Consider the following 18,328-nt stretch of genomic DNA (forward strand, 5'->3'; position numbering starts at 1 on the left):
TTATAAGTATTCTAGACAAAACTACTACTATTACTATTACCACTACTCTATTACTATTACTGCTGTTACTATCACTACTGCTACTATTACTAATAAGCCTAAGATATTCTCAAATACTCCTTTTTTTTAAACTTATATTTGACTTCGAAATGCATATGATTCAAATGCGATTATTAAGGGTGCCACTACAAATTCTCTTAACATACAACAACCTAGCAGAAACCAGAATAGTAAAAGAAAGGAAGGCTGAATGTATCCACATGTCAGGCACTGTACTAATATAATCTCTGATGGGCTTTTTTTTTTTTTTTAATGGTAAATTATTTTTCTTCTTCACATTGTCTTGAGGAGCAACCTTAGGGAGTGATCTATAGATACACCTTCTGTCTCTCTACTGGGTCTAGCGTAGAACCAAAGTATACTTTATGTTCATAGTAACCAGTCATAGCGGGATTCACTGTTAGCTCTGTTATGCAGGTTCTGTGCCTGGGTCAATCTTGGCTCAGATTTTCAGCACCTTACCATACTTTCCTATGGTCCCATGGTCCACTTCCAAGATACAGTGCTCTTCCTATCATAAAGGTCCTAAATTGCCCATATTTTCCTTCACTACCCAATATCTATGCATTGGAAGATGCATAGACTAGTTTCCTAGTCTTCCCTATTGCAGTCTGCAAACAGAAATGGGCTACAGCCCTATTTCCCATCATGTTTCCCTGATTCATTACCATACCTAAGATTTTAAACCATTCTGGGACAAGGACCATACTTTGAAATTCATCTAGTGATGGGCACCCAGGAACCCCTCTACTTTATGTAATGCACTGTTTGTGGAAGAGCACTTTGCTTCTAATATGTACCCCATCTTTACCCTACACAGGCAAGTACCTGCCACCAGCTGTATACCTGTATTTTCTGCTGATGTGCTCAAATAATTGGACCCCTTCCAAAGATGGGACTAGCAATTTTAGATGCCTGGGGTAAGCTTAAGACCTCAGTCAGAGATGGTGCGCCTCGGTGGCTTGGTCGGTTAAACGGTTGCCTTCGGCTCAGGTCATGATCCCAGGGTCCTGGGATCAAGCCCCATGTCAGATTCCCTGCTCAGCGGAGAGCCTGCTTCTTCCTCTGCCTCTGTCTGCCTCTCTGCCTACTTGTGCTCTCTCTTTGATGAGGGAACGGAAGGCAAGCTGAGGACAAAGCAGAAGCTGACACCCTGCAAACCCCCCCCCCCAAGGGATGTATGCAACATTCCTCAGGCACTCCTGGCTGCCCTGAAGGACAAAGAAACAGTCCTTACTACCTACAGCCCATTGACAAGTCCTTGAAATGGGCATGGTGACATTGCTCAATGTTAATACTTTGCTGGGGGCAAAAGGCAGTCCTAGCCTGACTCCCTCCCCTCCAACAAGATCCTCTAAGTCTACTTTAACGTATAAAAATTGCTTTGGAAACTTCCTTTATCTCTAACCCCCCAAGATACCTGTTAGCAATCATCTCCAAGCATATGGCCCACCGATATACATCTGAAGGGTCTCATGACTAAGGTTTTATTAGACGGTAATAAATGACCCTTTCCCAACAGGAGCTAGCCCCCTCAAGGTCCTAGAGACCTTGCTTCCAAAATTCCTTAGAGACTTACGCTATCCCTAACCCCCTCCCAACTTGAGGGTATATAATGGGCCATTCCTCACAACCCCAGGGCAGCAGCTCTTTCTGCCCATGGGTCCTGTCCCCCTGCTTTAACAAACCACCATTTTGCACCAAAGACAACTCAAGAATTCTTTCTCGGTCATCGGCTCCGGACCCCACCCCACTGAACCTCATGTATATTCCCCAACCTCATCATCTTTCTCTGTCAAATAAATAAAATCTTTTAAAAAAAGAGAGACCTCAGTCAGATAGCCAGCAGTAGTTGGGTGTGTTTCCTTCTGCTTTTATAGTGATCAGCACTTAACATTACATAATTCATTTCCGACAAGTGCAGTTCTCTGGGAAAACCCTATCACTCTGAACTAATTACAGTCCTACATCCTAGTACTCACAGTTGCTTGAATCACACTTGAGCTTGATCAAGTTTTGGCACTCTACTGGCCCAGTGCTGTGATCATCTACCTTTCTCACTGTCTCTGTATGCTCCATGTTGTCCTAGACTCATACTATATTAAGTCCAACCTAAAGGCAACACTAAAAAAAAGTCACAAAATAAACCTTATATGATTGATAATGTTTCCTTTGCTTTTACCAAGAATTTCATCCAAAATGGAGTTCATTTTCAATACAACTTCTTCATAATGATGCCTTTGAAGTGCCACTTACTGACAGCTCAAGCAATATTAAAAACAAGACTACTGATGCCTTTTCAAACTCTTCAACTGCTGCTAATACAAGTGACACTAAACAATAGCCAAAAGCAGCAGCGAAGGCTTAGAGATGCTAATGAAGGTTAACATTTTACTTTGAAATTCACATTTAGGGCAAGAAACCCTGTCTCCAAAGCAAAACTTGCCTGCTGCTCTGTGGTTCCCCAGAAATCCATATGCCCACTCCTACTCCATTCACGACCATAGGACCAAGGCCAAGATATTTCCTCAGCATAAAAATTATCGGCACCTGAATGTGTAACTAAAATCCTGACAAAAGGAAAATGATTTTGGAGTAAGATTCAAAAGGGTTTTTTTGTTTGTTTGTTTTTTGTTTTTTTTTTTTTTTTTTACATTGCTACTCAGGACTTAAAAGACACCGCTTTCCTCATACACATGGGTATTTCCTGCCATATCTGGATTTAATATTGGTTCTAATCGAGATTCAAAATATCGAACATATTCTACACCAGAGACCTTCTGATGTTCACAATGTTCAGAAGTCTAGGCTGTTCAAATCACCATTAAAAAGGTTCCAGTTCCCTTGGACTTCTAACTGATCCTGGGAAGGAAACAAATAAACATTAATATATGTATTATATTCAATTTGCTCTTTGGGTATCTACTACATGCAGAAACCCACTGCATACGGAAGCATAACTTTAAGCAGAATCCAGAAAAACAGCAGTACTAGGCAGACCAAATACTTTACTATGAAAAAAGAGGTCCTGTAAGAGTCAGAGAACCATATTTAGAGCCTCACATTTATTTCAGTTAACACAGTTTCATTACCTATCAAATTAAATTCAATTTATAGATCCCTAGAGTCTCAAAAACACTGGACCTATACACATACCTAAATCGGTCAAAAAGTAAGATAGTTCTTGGGGTGTCTGGGTGGCTCAGTCGGTTAAGCCTTCAACTCTTGGTTTTGGTTCAGGTCATGATTCTCTTGGGTCTTGAGATTGAGCCCCACAGGGGTAGCCCCATGCTCAGCAGTGAGTCGGCTTGAAGATTCTCTCAGTTTATTCCTTCCTGGTCGCTCAGGTGTGCGTGCACCCACACTCTCTTTCTCTTTCTAAATCAAGCCATCAATCTTTAAAAAATAAAAAAGTAAGATAGTTCTGAAATTGAATCCCAGCTCCACCATTTTAAGCTGTGTGAATTTAGGCAAATTCTATAACCTTTCTGGGACCCATGTTCCTTTTAACACATTTCATTTTTTTGTGAAGAGCTAGAGAACATTTATAAAGCAACTACAATAATCCTAGTACATAGATGGCTCTTAACTATGCTTATGACAAATCTTCCTACTAATCAAATATGGAAATTAAAAATGATGACACATTATTTTTGCCTACTAAACTTCAAAAACAAACAAACAAGAGAGTAGTAGATTAAACGTGCCATCCTATAAATCATCCTATCTATTAGTATGGCAGGTTAGATTGGAACTGTGATATGCAACATGGTAGCTGCCAGCCGCAAGTGGCAACTGATCACATGGGATGTGGTCAATCCAAATTGAGGTATGTGGTAAGCATAAATACACATCGGATTTCAAAGAGTTAGTATTAAAAATATAAATGACATCATTAGCAATTTTTATATCGACGATATGTTGAAATGATGCTTTGGCTTAAATGAAAAATCTTAGCTTATTAAATAGAAAATCTTAGATTATTAAACTTTTCAAATATCATAAAGTTAACTTGATTATTATTGAGTTTTTTGCTCCGAATTCAAAATACTGTTGATTTTTTTTCTCTCATCTGTTTTCCAAGGAAAAGGGCAATTTTACTTCTCTCATTAGCTCATCTGCTTAAGTGTAGCTTACATTTCAAATAAATCAGTTTCTATCTATAGGATAGAACATGTAAAATAAATCCTTTTAGGAAGTATTATAATCATTTATGTTTTACAGTTCTTTATAAAGAAGTTGCCAGCAATTTCCAACTATTTAGACTGCATTTAATTGGTTAGTGACTTGCAACATAAATATACACATTCACTTATTATGTCTCAATCATCTTTTCTAGGCCAGTTTTTGTGTATACAGTGATAAACAGAAGATATGGAGCCCCTATCTTTTTTCCCTCTGGTCAGTCTTATTATATATTCTTTTGAGTGATGATTATAAGATATATTTTTTAACTCATCATTAATTAAGCACCTAGTATGGGCGAGGTACCATAGCAGGTGCTAGAGTAAACAGTAAGAAGAAAAAAAAAACAGCCTCTATTTCTATGAAGTTTAAATTTTAGAAGGAGGAAAAAATCGTAAGCCAGTAAACAAATACATATGAATGTCAAAGTGAAGAGAAATCAAAATAGTCAAATATGTCAAGGTGAGAGGACAGAGTGATAGAAGGATTGATATGTTACATTGAGCAGTCACAGTCCTCTCTAAGGAGATGGCATTTAAGCAGAATAAAATGATGAGATAAACTTCGTGGATATTGAAAAAAAAGAACATTCCAGTGGGAACAGCTGTGTCAAAGGCACCAAGCCTGGAGTGTGCTTTGTGTATTTTGGGTTATCGAGAAGTCCAAGATATCTGGAGCAAAGTAATAAGGGAGAGAGCCATGGAGCCAGGTTGTTTTGTAGTCTGAAAAACAAGAGAGGACTTCTGTTTTAATTCTGAGTGAAATCAGAAGTTTTACAGGGTTCTGATGGCAGTGACACAAGATACGACTTGTACAGGGGTTTGTAACGCATCACACATTGCACCAAGGGATTAATATTTTTTGTGTAATTTAATCCCAAAGGTTCTAATATCTCCACTTTACTGTTTAGGAAACTGAAGTTCAGAGAGAATATAAAACTTGACCAAGATCACATAGCTAATAAATCAAGAGGTAGAATTCCAATCCTATCTCTCTTACTTAAAAACTCCAAGTCATTTGAAATTTGGCATCATAAAAGGTGAATGAGAAGAAAGTTTCAAGGAAAACATGAAAATTATTCAATATGTATAGAAATAACAGAGAGAATAAGAGCTAAGAATGTCAATAGGTTTTTCTTTCAATGTATGATTCTTCATATTAAAGTTTATACAATTATCATAGAGAACAGGTAGCAGTCGGAGTTCAATATATGTTTAAGAAACGAATGGTTTTGAATTGGAGAGAGAAGAGTGCATTTCAAGCTGTGTAAAGACAGCAATATTAAGGTATCGTGGTAGACTGTAATTTTGTTTAACCATTCTAGCTGCTGCCACACACCCCTCCCTGCCAACTACCATCCCACCAGGCCCATCGCTACAGGAAGATTATACTTTGCATCTCATTGTCTTCAGGTTTGGCCATGCGCCTGATTTTGGCTAATAAAGTGTGAGGGGAAGAGAAATGAGACACATTCCTCCTGGGAGCAGAAGCTGTAAGAGCCAGCAGGCAGCCTCACAATCTCCCTTTATGAATCTGTTATGACCTTGGCATGGCCCAGATCATGGTAGCTCCTCAGCATGAGTCTCAGGATGAAGAGGAGCCTCAGACAATATTTAACATGGACAAGAAATAAAGCTCTGACTTCATGAATTTGTTCCTGCTGTATAAACTTACGAAAGTCACCTAATAGAGGTAAAAGATGAAAGCTGAATAACTTGAAAACTGCAAAGTCTTCTTCATGGAAGTAGTAACTAAAATCTTATGCTACGAGTGAGGTTAGGAGTCTCAAGGAAGTTGAATGACTAAGAAGCATCTTTTCAGGAATGAGGCAATTCTCCCAAATACATGTATTTTTTCAAATGCCAAGGAACAGTTAAATAAATAGCCTAGCTAAACTAAATATAGATGGGGAGAATCTGTGGATATCGTGTATCTCATAGACGTCCAAAGTACATCTACATTTTAGTTATTAGGAACGCTTTACTTTCAAACAAGAAAATAAGAATAATATAATATAGTAAGAATAATTCAGAATATCAATTTTAAACCATTACCAAAATACTGTTCCAAAAGAAAGCCAACCAAGAATCTAAATCTTCAGCCATAAAATATAGAGTTATGGACATTTCTTTTTTATATGACATTCCAGACTCATAAACTACACAGCTCCTGAAGAAGCTTGTTTTACTGACATCACTAAGTATAACAAGAGAATGGCCAAGATAATCTAGACATTTCCAACCACTCCTTTATTCTCATGTCCAGAATAACAAGTAGGACAACATACTGGGTGAAAAAATACAAATACATGCTTCCTGGAGATAAGAGAGAGCACTGAAATATTAAAAATAAATTTGACAGTTAAATAAGCATGATATTAATAAACTTCAAAAACCATCTGAACCAACATTGTGAAAGATGATTCTATCTTTCGGTTTCCATATTTTTGTAACTTTATTTAATTTCCATAAACTATTGTTTTTAATAACATGAATAATAAAAAGCATAATGCATTAAGAACCTACTTGCTGGTAGACTTCTTGCATATTATTTCACATAGTCCTCATACACCATCATAAGATTGATACTTTCGTTATCTCTCTATTTCAGAGAGAACAAAATAAGAATGCAAAAAGTATGATTCGTGGGGCGCTTGGGTGGCACAGCGGTTAAGCGTCTGCCTTCGGCTCAGGGCGTGATCCCGGCATTCTGGGATTGAGCCCCGCATCAGGCTCCTCCGCTATGAGCCTGCTTCTTCCTCTCCCATTCCCCCTGCCCTCTCTCGCTGGCTGTCTCTATCTCTGTTGAATAAATAAATAAAATCTTAAAAAAAAAAAAAAGTATGGTTCGTACCTGGTAAGTAACCATACTAAGGTTCAAAAGTGATATTTCTTTTCCAAAGCCCATTCTAAGTCTTCTAGACTTTTTCTTATACTTTCCTATAAACATGTAAAGATTTTTTAAATGTTTTTTTATTTTTAAATATTTAAAATACTTTCAAATTTGACATACTATTTCAACCCATTAAAGCTTATCATCCAATAGTTTCTCAAAAAGGAGATTGTAACTGCCAGCAGATAGAAGCAGAGGGCTTTGTGCCCTTCACATGCTCAGCACATAGTTGGTAAATAGTAGGTATGAATGAGCAAAGGGGTTAAAATATCTGTAGCCTATAGTAAATTGAAGTCATACATTTCATTTATACCTTAGAGGAGGCTTATTAGGAAAATATAAACTAGAGATTATGAATTGTGCTACAAGAGATCAATGTCAGGAATAGTCTGTTAGGGAAAGAAAGGACTTGGTGAATAGAATAAATTTCAGGAAAAAGGGAAGAGACTTAAAAACATCAAGATGTTGATATTCACATCTATATGATAAGGTCTACCTATCCTCTTCACAACTGAGAAATGAGGGAAAATTACATTATAAGATTTTTGTTTTTTAACTCAGAAAAGAAACTTGCCCTGACATTGATAAAAATCATTCAGGTATCATATTTCAATCTCCTGATAAAAGATTCTCTATTAGTGCCAACAATTATAGGTATTGCTTGTGTTTTTTCAATAATCATTATCTGACCATGTCTTTGGGTTTAGTGCAAAATTAGGAGCAAAATAACAGAATCATAAGGAGCGTGACTCCGGCAGCAATTCTCTCCAAAGCAAGGGGAAAAAAACCTCATAGAATCGTTGGTCTCATGAGCAATTCAGGCAAAGTTTCACATTAGCAGTTAGTTCATTGGAAGCATAGCCAAAATGAACATTAACATTTTCCGAGGATTTCACAAAATCTCACTGATACTAGTCAACAGGGTTGCCTTCCTGCCTGTTTTAGTAGCAGCAAGAAACAAGAAACTGTGATTTAGAAACCTGTTTTCTGCAGCTGTCCAAGTTTAGTGGGTAAGAATTAGATAATTAATTAACCTCAAAGTCTGGGCTGTACAGGAATTAAGAGCTACAACTGCGTGCTATGATTTGAGACCATGGAAGAAAAAGACTAGACTAGGTAAGGTAGTCCTTTAGGAGCAATGAAGGTCATCATAACAGTCCAATGTGGGGAAATGAAAACAGCCATAGCTTGTATTGGGGTACAGCTTTAAAAGCACTTTCACGGGGCGCCTGGGTGGCACAGCGGTTAAGCGTCTGCCTTCAGCTCAGGGCGTGATCCCGGCGTTATGGGATCGAGCCCCACATCAGGCTCCTCCGCTAGGAGCCTGCTTCTTCCTCTCCCACTCCCCCTGCTTGTGTTCCCTCTCTCTCTAGCTGTCTCTATCTCTGTCGAATAAATAAATAAAATCTTTAAAAAATAAAAAATAAAAAAAATAAAAGCACTTTCACATATGTTGTTATCCCTTTCCCATGTGAGCAAAAATGGGAAATTAGGCCAACGGATAATTCAATTAATTTATTTGACACTTTTTCCATGTGACTGGGGGCTTTGGTATTCCTAATGCTTTGTGTCAATATCAACTTGAGGAGGTGAAGAACCTTTTAGTAAATGGCGAAAATAGGAACTTGAAATGGATAAAGCAGACAAAGTTTTGGTGATACTGAATGATGAGAGGCCTATGAGATGCCTCTGGAGAGCTCATTCAGAAGTATTTATTAAATAATTTCAGTGATGAACCTAAAATTATTGTTTCTGAAACACAGACTTTTTTTCCCTATTTTTCCATATATCAAAAATTTCAAATCAAATAACCAAAATTCAAAATCACAGTTAATTATGTGAAATTTAATGGCACTAAATATAGCAGTCTGATCAATGCAAAGAAATTCAGATAACTGTTAGTGAACCATGAATAGCATGGCAAAACATCTTATTCAATTCTTCTTTAAATATAATTCAATGCGTTATTAGCTTAATAAGCACTAATTATCTTCATCGGTAAAACATATTTTTTAAGTAGTCTCCACATCCAATGTGGTGCTTCAACTCACAACCCTGAGATCCAGGGTTGCATGCTTTGCCGACCGAGCCAGCCAGGCACCCCATCTGTAAAACAATTATGCTTTAGACAAGAATTTTTTATATAATGCATACAATGTTGGTGCCATTTCTTAAAAAGCAATGAGTTTGGTGTGGTAGAACAATGCCGATGGATCTCCCCTTCTCTCTTCCTTTTACTAAACTGTGGCAAAGGATAAAAAAAGAACGCAACACTTCGTTTTTAATGCTATCGTCATTCTCAATATGACCTAACCGGTAAAAACTGCAAAATCAGCAGTAGATCCAGACCTAGGGATTGTCTTTAAAAAGAGAGAAGAAACGCACATGAGCTGCATCCAAGAAGCTGTCATTAGACTTAGGGATGAAGTCTGCTTTTGGCTACTGCTAAGCTCAGCAATTGCTACTTCTCCACTTCTGACTGGTTATCTACTTTAAAAAGAAGAGATTTTGAGACTATTTTAAAAGGAATCTTTACTGTGAAAAGCTTGGTCATAAACTTCAGTTGAAAAAAATTTTTATTAGGTGCCTACAATGTACAAGGCAGGGAGCTCATGAAAATGATAAGTAGTTTTTTCCACTCCGTAGGTTCTAGACACTCAATAAATACGAATAAATGGATTGATATGACAGGTAAATGTTGATAGGAATTCTTTTCTTTACTATTTCTATGTGTTTTCAATTTGTAGCTTCACCATAGCTCTTATAGAAAACAGCTTGAAAATTCTCCAAGATATGGATGAATTGAGCTTACAAAATCTAAATTATTCATAAAATATAATTGAAACTTTCACATCTTAAAGGTGTATTAGCACCTTCAAGTCACAGGGTTACCATTCCATTTGCTGTATAAGAAGTGTAAGACCATGTCAATGAGTTAGCAAGTTGAAGGGGGGTAATGAAGCCAGAATAACCAAAACTAACTCTTTAAAGACCTTAATCCCAAGTCTTGCCAAAAAGGAATGGAACTCACACATTCAATTTTGAGAGACAAGGAAGAGCAGAATACTACTCTGTGTCAATCACTGTATTAAGTCACTTAACATATTTAATCCTTACAAAGTTCCATGACGTCAAAACTTTTGATACCTCATTTTACAGTTCAGAAAACAAAGACTCAGAAAACAAAAGCTTAAATAACTTGTCTAGGTATCTAAGTGGGAGAATCAGGATTCAAACTCAGGCAGCCTGTATCTAAATCCTATCCAGTCCTGGCTCAGTTCCGCAGAACTGCAGCAGTGTAAAGCCATTGGGCTTAAAGGGTAGTGTTTCTCCTGGATTGTTCTGCATTCCATTAAACGGAGACATTTTGATGAACATTTATCTGCTTTTACCTAAAAACTAAGAAAAATGGGCCCTTGCCTAGATTTCTTTTCTTAATAGCCATGCCAGCCCTGAACTTGTGGATAACGGCACATTCAGGGAGCAGTTCTGTCCCTAGAAGAGCAACGCAAACATTCTGTCTATATATTCCTTCAGAGAATGTCAGGGAAATAATTTCCTCCCCCGATTCCATGTCAAAATGGAGTTTGTTTCATGTTTTACACCAAAGAGAGGATCCTCGCCAAGTTTAAATTAAGAACAAAAGTCAAAGTAATGGTGCATCAGTTGTGGGTTTGGCAATGGCAAGAAAAGATAGCCTCAAAGAAAACTCATACCTTTTATGGAAACCAAATATTGACCGCAATTGGCGCACAGAAAACTGCACGGACAAACAAAACTGCTGGATAAACAAATCAAAATTACATAGGAAGCTGACACCCATTCTTTACAGTGGAAAACCAAAGATAAAAATGAGTCACAAATTTTATATTCTTGGAAAGGATAAATGTTCACCCATCTGGTAATATGTTTTAAAAAAAATTTCCCTGAAGATATCTAATATTTCCAATATTTTCTTTAATAACAAACTAAGAATAACTGCAATGTGTTAATGTCACAGAACTAACTATAAACTAGTTGTGAGAGGGAAAAAAACCTTAAACAATGTGTTATTTGTACTGCATTATTTAATAATACAACATGTATTCTCAGATTCGTATAACATTTCTGGATTATGAAAGGAAAGTATGTATGTATCTGTGTGTGTGTCTACACAGGGGTGTTTTTGGATTTGAGAGGGGGAGAAAAAGAATCCTTTCAAAGATAGCTCTGTACAAGACTGGTATTTTTGAAGTAGAGAGGCTTATAAGGGTGCAACACACTAGTCATCTTTTTTGTCTGTTTTGTTATCAAGTGTCCTGTTTACTTTGCCCCAACCCCACACCAAACTAAACTTTCATATGCTTAATAGATTCTAAAGAAATAACAGGATCAATTTGTTCAAACGAAGACCTACTGTGAAACTACAAACAACAGAACTCTTTACCCATCAACAGTAAAACAAACAACAACAACAAAAAAGAATTCTAGACAATTCTTAGAAGGTACTCTTGAGATTATAGGAATCACTAAGCAAGTTAGAAGCACATTTGTTTTCAAGTCTTAGTGAAGTGTAACATAAAAAACTGTAATCCTATTAGTTTGTGAAAACCTTCGAAGTGGATATACTATCATCTCTTGTTGAGTTTTGTGCTTTGCCTTTTTTATTTGTTTGCCTGATTTGGGATAAAGTCCACATGAAACTATTTCTGACCTCTTTTTAATGCTAACGGTATCCCTCGTGATATGCTATTCTACCACTTGCCACTGTATATCACAATTCTTTAAATCCACTTCAGTCTTTAACTGGAGACCTGAGGTCCCCACAACATGCTTTAGTAGGCGCAGAAAACTCACTAAGAATACTCAGCTCAATCCTTACCCAGAGCTGTCTTTCTTTTTGCCTTCTCGAAACTTTCATCTATATCAAAATAATCGTGGCATCTTTGACTTTTAAGAGGAAAATAGAAGCTATTCCATTTAATTTATACCAAGCCATAGAATCCGCTTTACTATATTTCTTGATTTGCAGGGGTCCATGACTTCCCAGGAGAATCAAGTTGGCTCCTTAAAACTTTTATTTGAAAGAAAATAGTTCTAGCATCTGTTCCACTGGCAATACGAATATCTGAAAAGAAATGGTCAGCCTCCTTTTGACCAACTCGGTTTAGCAAGTATTCTCTTAAAACATGGTCCACAGGTGACAGTACAACCCTTTGGATGCAGCCTAAGTATCATGGAGTGTGATGTGTCCGTGACTTCTTTTGATCTTTACTGTGTTTCTATTGTGTCTACAGTTTCTTTTAGCAGCTGCTTCACACGAGTGGCTTATATTAACCTTACAGTCACATAAAAAGCCCCAGCTTAACCTTTTTAAAAAGCATCATTTGCTAGCAAGCTTTGCCTCCACTCTCTTAAAATTGTCTAAATTGATCTTTAGAATAAATATTTCTGATTAAAATTAATCCCATAATTTGATGCAATCTGTCAACTCTGTGCACCAATTTTTCTCACCTATCATATCAATGCACCCTCCCATATTTCTATCATCTGCAAAAGCTGATTACATTATCTTTCACGATTTCACTTAAGTTTTAATAATTAAAAAAAAATGTAATGTTAAACCCAGTCTCAGGGTGAACTCTTCCCGGTCTGATCCTTACACATCCCTCAAACTAACAAAACTGTTAGAAATGGAACAGCCCTTTTCTGTTTATAATTATATCCCCTTCTTTGTTCATCAGATGTCCATCAGCACAGTCGGGTCAGAATCACTCTCTTTAGAAATGTAGTTCATATCAGGTTTTCCCTCATCATGCCTGTCGTCATTAAAGAATAACATCTCTTTTCAATAGTTCTAGGTAAGACTGTAGTGGAGGAATCTTTCCCCTTTACTTTGTGTCATCAAGAGTTCATTGTCAGCAATGCAGGATGGTTTCTAGTACAGTCTAATATCACAATTAATTTGTAAGGACAATTGGAATCTTATCCACAATCTTGAAAGCTCGATACACAATTTTTTTGTCAACTGTAACTATGGACGTCTTAAATTTGACAATGAGTAAAGCAACACACAGATGGAATGTGTATATTGAATGTGGCAACCAAATTGCTCAGGCAGCTTCATAGAGATACCGCCATGGCTATGAATGGCTGATGCCGTGATTTTCCATCAAGAATCGTAGATTGTGTTTCCTTAAAGAATCACTAGTAAGAAGCGATAGCGCTGGGTCATTCTAACTTATTGTTCTATGATATCAAAATGAAACAAGTTTATAAACGGTCATATTTTTATATGCTACTTTCTGATTATTCTCAAAATATTAGGTTTAACATTTTAAACTGATGGTTTTAATCTGGCAAACACTACATAAAATTTATCAACTAGTATTTATTTTTCTTAGGTAAAACTTCAAAAATATAATCAGCAGACTTAATCTACTGTCACATAAATGCATTTTATAATTCAATAAAATTTTTACTTGGGAAGAAAAAAGAGTCCGTATCAAATATACCAAGATGCTATTTTCAAGGCATCAAATGCTTTAGGAGACCATTACCATACCTGTCAAAGTGCAATTGTGTCTGAAAAGTGTCTATTTAATTTTTAGGTTTTTCCAACCTTTAATAATGATTCAGACTATATGACATTTAGCAGAACTAAGCAGTTGAAATAATAATCCTGGAAAAATGAGTCATTATTTTGTCTTTCCAAAGCACAAGAGTAACTGAAATGCTGCATGTGAGAAAAAGAGTTCCCAGTTGGCTACTGTCTCAAATTTCAAGTCCAAAGACAGAGAAATCTTCCTCCTGCTTGGTATATAGGCATTCTGTACTCAAAGTCATTAGTCACTTTTTTTTTTTTAAGCAGTAATTCGTTGCCCAAGTACATGATATTTTATAATCATTTCAATTTCCCCAATCTTCTTCACCCCATCTCCTTCGCCAAACAGACTGACATTTCTTGGAAGACTATTTATTTCTATGTATTTCTCTTAAGACCTGAAACAGTATTAGGTATGTAATATAATGTACACATAAACACATCCACACAGAAACACACACAGAGATATGTGTACCTGTAGATAGATTGAAAAAAGCTACTTAACATCCAATAGGCTAGGAAGTTTATTTTTACAAGGACTTACATCATTGCTTACACTGAGACTTCTTTGTGTTGACTTCTGATGGGGATCTCCTAGTGTTTCTGGAAAACCTCCTGCAGTTTTCATGTAAATACATTTACATATTGACTAAGGCTGTGTTCATGCAATGACGGTAGATCTGAGCAGCTGTGATAGAAAATATGGACCACAAAGCCAAAACTGTATGCTATCTAGTTCTGTAAGATAATGTTTGTCAATGTGTGATGTAGGTAAAACATGCAGAGTAGATCTCACTAAGAGTAATGGTAGAATGGCTAACAGACACATGAAAAAAATGTTCAAATTAACTATCAGGGAAATTAAGATCAAAACCACACTGTGATACCACCTTACACCAGTTAGAATGGCAAAAATTAACAAGGCAGGAAACAACAAATGTTGGAGAGGATGTGGAGAAAGGGGACCCCTCTTATACTGTTGGTGGGAATGCAGGTTGGTACAGCCACTTTGGAAAACAGTATGCAGGTTCCTCAAAAAGTTAAAAATAGAGCTACTGTAGGACCCAGCAATTGCACTACTAGGTATTTACCGCTAAGATACCAATATAGTGAAAAGAAGGGGCACATGCACCCCAATGTTCACAGCAGCAATGTCCACAACAGCCAAACTGTGGAAGGAGCCGAGATGCCCTTCAACAGACAAATGGATAAAGAAGATGTGGTCCATATATACAATGGAATATTCCTCAGCCATCAGAAAGGATGAATACCCACCATTTGCATTGACATGGATAGAACTGGAGGGGATTATGCTAAGTGAAATAAGTCAAGCAGAGAAAGATAATTATCATATGGTTTTACTTATATGTGGAACATAAGGAATAGCATGGAGGACATTAGGAGAAGGAAGGGAAAAATGAAGGCAGGGAGGAAATCAGAGGGAGAGACGAATCATGAGAGACTATGGACTCTGGGAAACAAACTGAGGGTTTCAGAGGGCCGAGGGTGGGGGATGTGTTAGCCCGGTGATGGGTATTAAGGAGGGCACATATTGCATGGTGCACTGGGTTTTATATGCAAACAATGCATCATGGAACACTACATCAAAAACTAATAAAGTACTATATAGTGACTAGCATAACATAACATAAAAAAATAAGAGTAATGGTAGAAGCTGTACTACAGTCATAGATTTTCTTTTAATTGCGATTTTACTGTTGTTGGTATCAACTTGCCAACTGGAAATCAGGCTACAGCTATTGACTAATGGATCCTAGGCTAACTTCCTGTATTTTGACCTTAGATCTTTAGCTAATCTTGCAGGGTCTGCATGGATTTCTAGTCTAAGTTTTCATAGGGCCATCCTGATCCTTATTCCATTTCCCCATAAGATCTTTCTTCTCTAATACACTTGAAAGTTCATCATTGTCCCATTTATTTTAGAAGTTTATTTTTCTTTGTACTTCTCTGTCAAAGACTACCAGAATGGTTACACTGCAATCCTGTTTGACTTAGAATATGCATGTAACTCCACTGAGACCTCACTATTACTCAGCAAGCCTTTGATTCAGTCCTAAGGGACTTATGATTGCATTCTCCTCCATAGTCGACCTCAAACTTTCCTACTATCTTCAAATCTTCTCAGTCTTCCTCCCTCCCTCAGTGCCTTCAACTCATTCAAGGAGTATTTACCAACATTCAGCCATCCTTCTTAATTTAGAGAAGATCATTATCACTGGAGATAATATATTGCAATCTCCTTCCTCCCCACTCAAAGATGTGGCTGGCTTCATGTGCACACATCCTTTCACTCAGCTCCACTTTCCAAGGCAATATATTTTATCTATGCTCCTGGGCTTATCCCCAGTCTTCTCTTTGATTCCATCAATTGCTCTTTGCTCCTTTATCATCATGTCTTTCTCTCACCCACCCAACTGACTCAGATATTTCCAGCTTTCACGGGAATCAATGATTTCCATCTGGCTAAGCGGTCCAATCTCCTCCTGGATTAATAAGAGGGCAGGAGACAGCCTCAGTTTCACAAAGAATGAAGGATACAGTACCTACCACTAACAAAGTGTTGGTTTTAATTACTAACTTGTTTGACAGAAATCAGAAAAATTACTGCAACACTAGTTTTTAACCAAAGGATAATACTTTAATCCTAGATTATTAATTTTCAAATAATATATGGCTATATTAGAGAGTTCCTCATCATACTTATTTAACACCTCACTGTCCAAAACAAGATGTAGAGATATAGTTATCGTTCATCCCTTGAAATGCAAGTCTTATACAGAATGATGGAATTACCTAGCACTAAAGGATATTCTTATGACTTATTTTAGGACCACCGCACTCTTCTAAGTTCATATATCCAAAAATCCATTATGATTTATGATAATAAATAAAATATTTAAATATTTCAAATATTATTATTTGTTTCCTGACACACCTTCCCCCTACTTTTTAAAAATCAATTTACCATTAAAAACACTGGGGGTAAAGAAACAACTCCACACCACAATCAAAAACTAAGCATGGCAAAGACATATGTAGAGTCTTAGGAAGTTCCACTCTCTACAAGATCCCTGAAATTAGATTGCAGAGAAAGAATCAGTGTCCAAATATGCTTCCACTTATTAAATAGAGAAGCCCTTTTGCTATACATGAGGCTTCTCACTTATTCTTATAGCCCTGTGTTCAGAAACTCAAGGTCTACATAGGCATTTTCTTATTATGTGAATCCTTGCACCATCTTCTTTTACCATCTGTCCTTTACTCCAGTCTTTCATATTCTACTTGGGTGTAAAGCCCAAGCAGGAAAAGGTAAGCAAAAGAAGGAAAAGAAGAGGGTTTTCAGCCTGGGAGCAATAGGTCAGTTCTCTTTAAAACAAAAAACAAAGCAAAACAAAAACTATGCAATTGTTAGAGGTCCCTTTGTTGAAAAACCTTTGCTTATCCCATCAATTGCCTTCAGCGTATTTGTCAAAAATCAATTTACCATATGTGGGTCTATGTCTGTATTCTCTATTCCCTTCCACTGATCTATAGATCTGTTTTCATCATACCACACTGTTTTAGTAGCTGTAGCTTTATAGCAGGTCTTAAAATCATATAGTGTAAGTAAATAGATGTATTTACCTCTTTAAGAATGTTTTGTCTATTCTAAGTGGTTTGCACTCTTAAATAAAACAGCTGAGTCTTTACTGGGATTTTTTTGGACCAATAGATCAAAAGATCAGTGTAAGTAAAATCAACAAACACCTTAATAATATTAAGTCTGCCAATCCAACAACATGTGTCATTAAATACTGCTATCTTTTTATCTCAGTGGATTTCTCCTTAAATTTTCCACCTCCTACTCTCATATTACACTGATGATTAGTGTTTTAAAAATACACTCTTAGTTTCTATAGAAAATGACATACAAAGATACAGTCATGATGTTAATTTTCAGCATGATGTTTCTTTTCTTGTGTTCTGCAATTTTTAGTGCACCCTGGTTTATTTTTTCTTATTTATAAGATTTGAAAGCTCCTTAATAACTTCCATATAAATGGAATAATATAGCATGTGCTCTTTTGTATCTGGCTTCTTTCAATCAGCCTATTTCTCCAACCCATTTATATTGTTGTATGTGTTAGCTATTTTTTCTTTCTTTTCTTTTTTCTTTCTTTCTTTCTTTCTTTCTTTCTTTCTTTCTTTCTTTCTTTCTTTCTTTCTTTCAGATTTATTTATTTATTTTAGAGACAGAGAGAGAGAGAGAGAGAGCACAAGCAGGGAAGGGGCAGAGGGAAAGGGACAGAGAGAATCTCAAGCAGACTCCCTGCTGAGCCCAGAGCCCTAAGCAAGGCTTGATCTCACAGCCCTGAGATCATGAGCTGAGCAAAAATCAAGAGTCCGACGCTTAACTGACTGAATCACACAGGCACTCCCATTTGTTTCTTTTTATTTCTGAGTAGTAGTCCATTTTATGGATATATCACATTCTGTTCATCCATTTACTTGCTGATGCATATTTAGACTGTTTCCACTGTCTGGAAGTTCTGAATAAAGTACCTATGAATATTTGAGTCTAAGTGTTTTGGTAGATATATGCTTTCA

Source organism: Ursus arctos, unplaced genomic scaffold, assembly GCF_023065955.2.
Source record: "Ursus arctos isolate Adak ecotype North America unplaced genomic scaffold, UrsArc2.0 scaffold_21, whole genome shotgun sequence".
NCBI classification, from domain to species: domain Eukaryota; kingdom Metazoa; phylum Chordata; class Mammalia; order Carnivora; family Ursidae; genus Ursus; species Ursus arctos.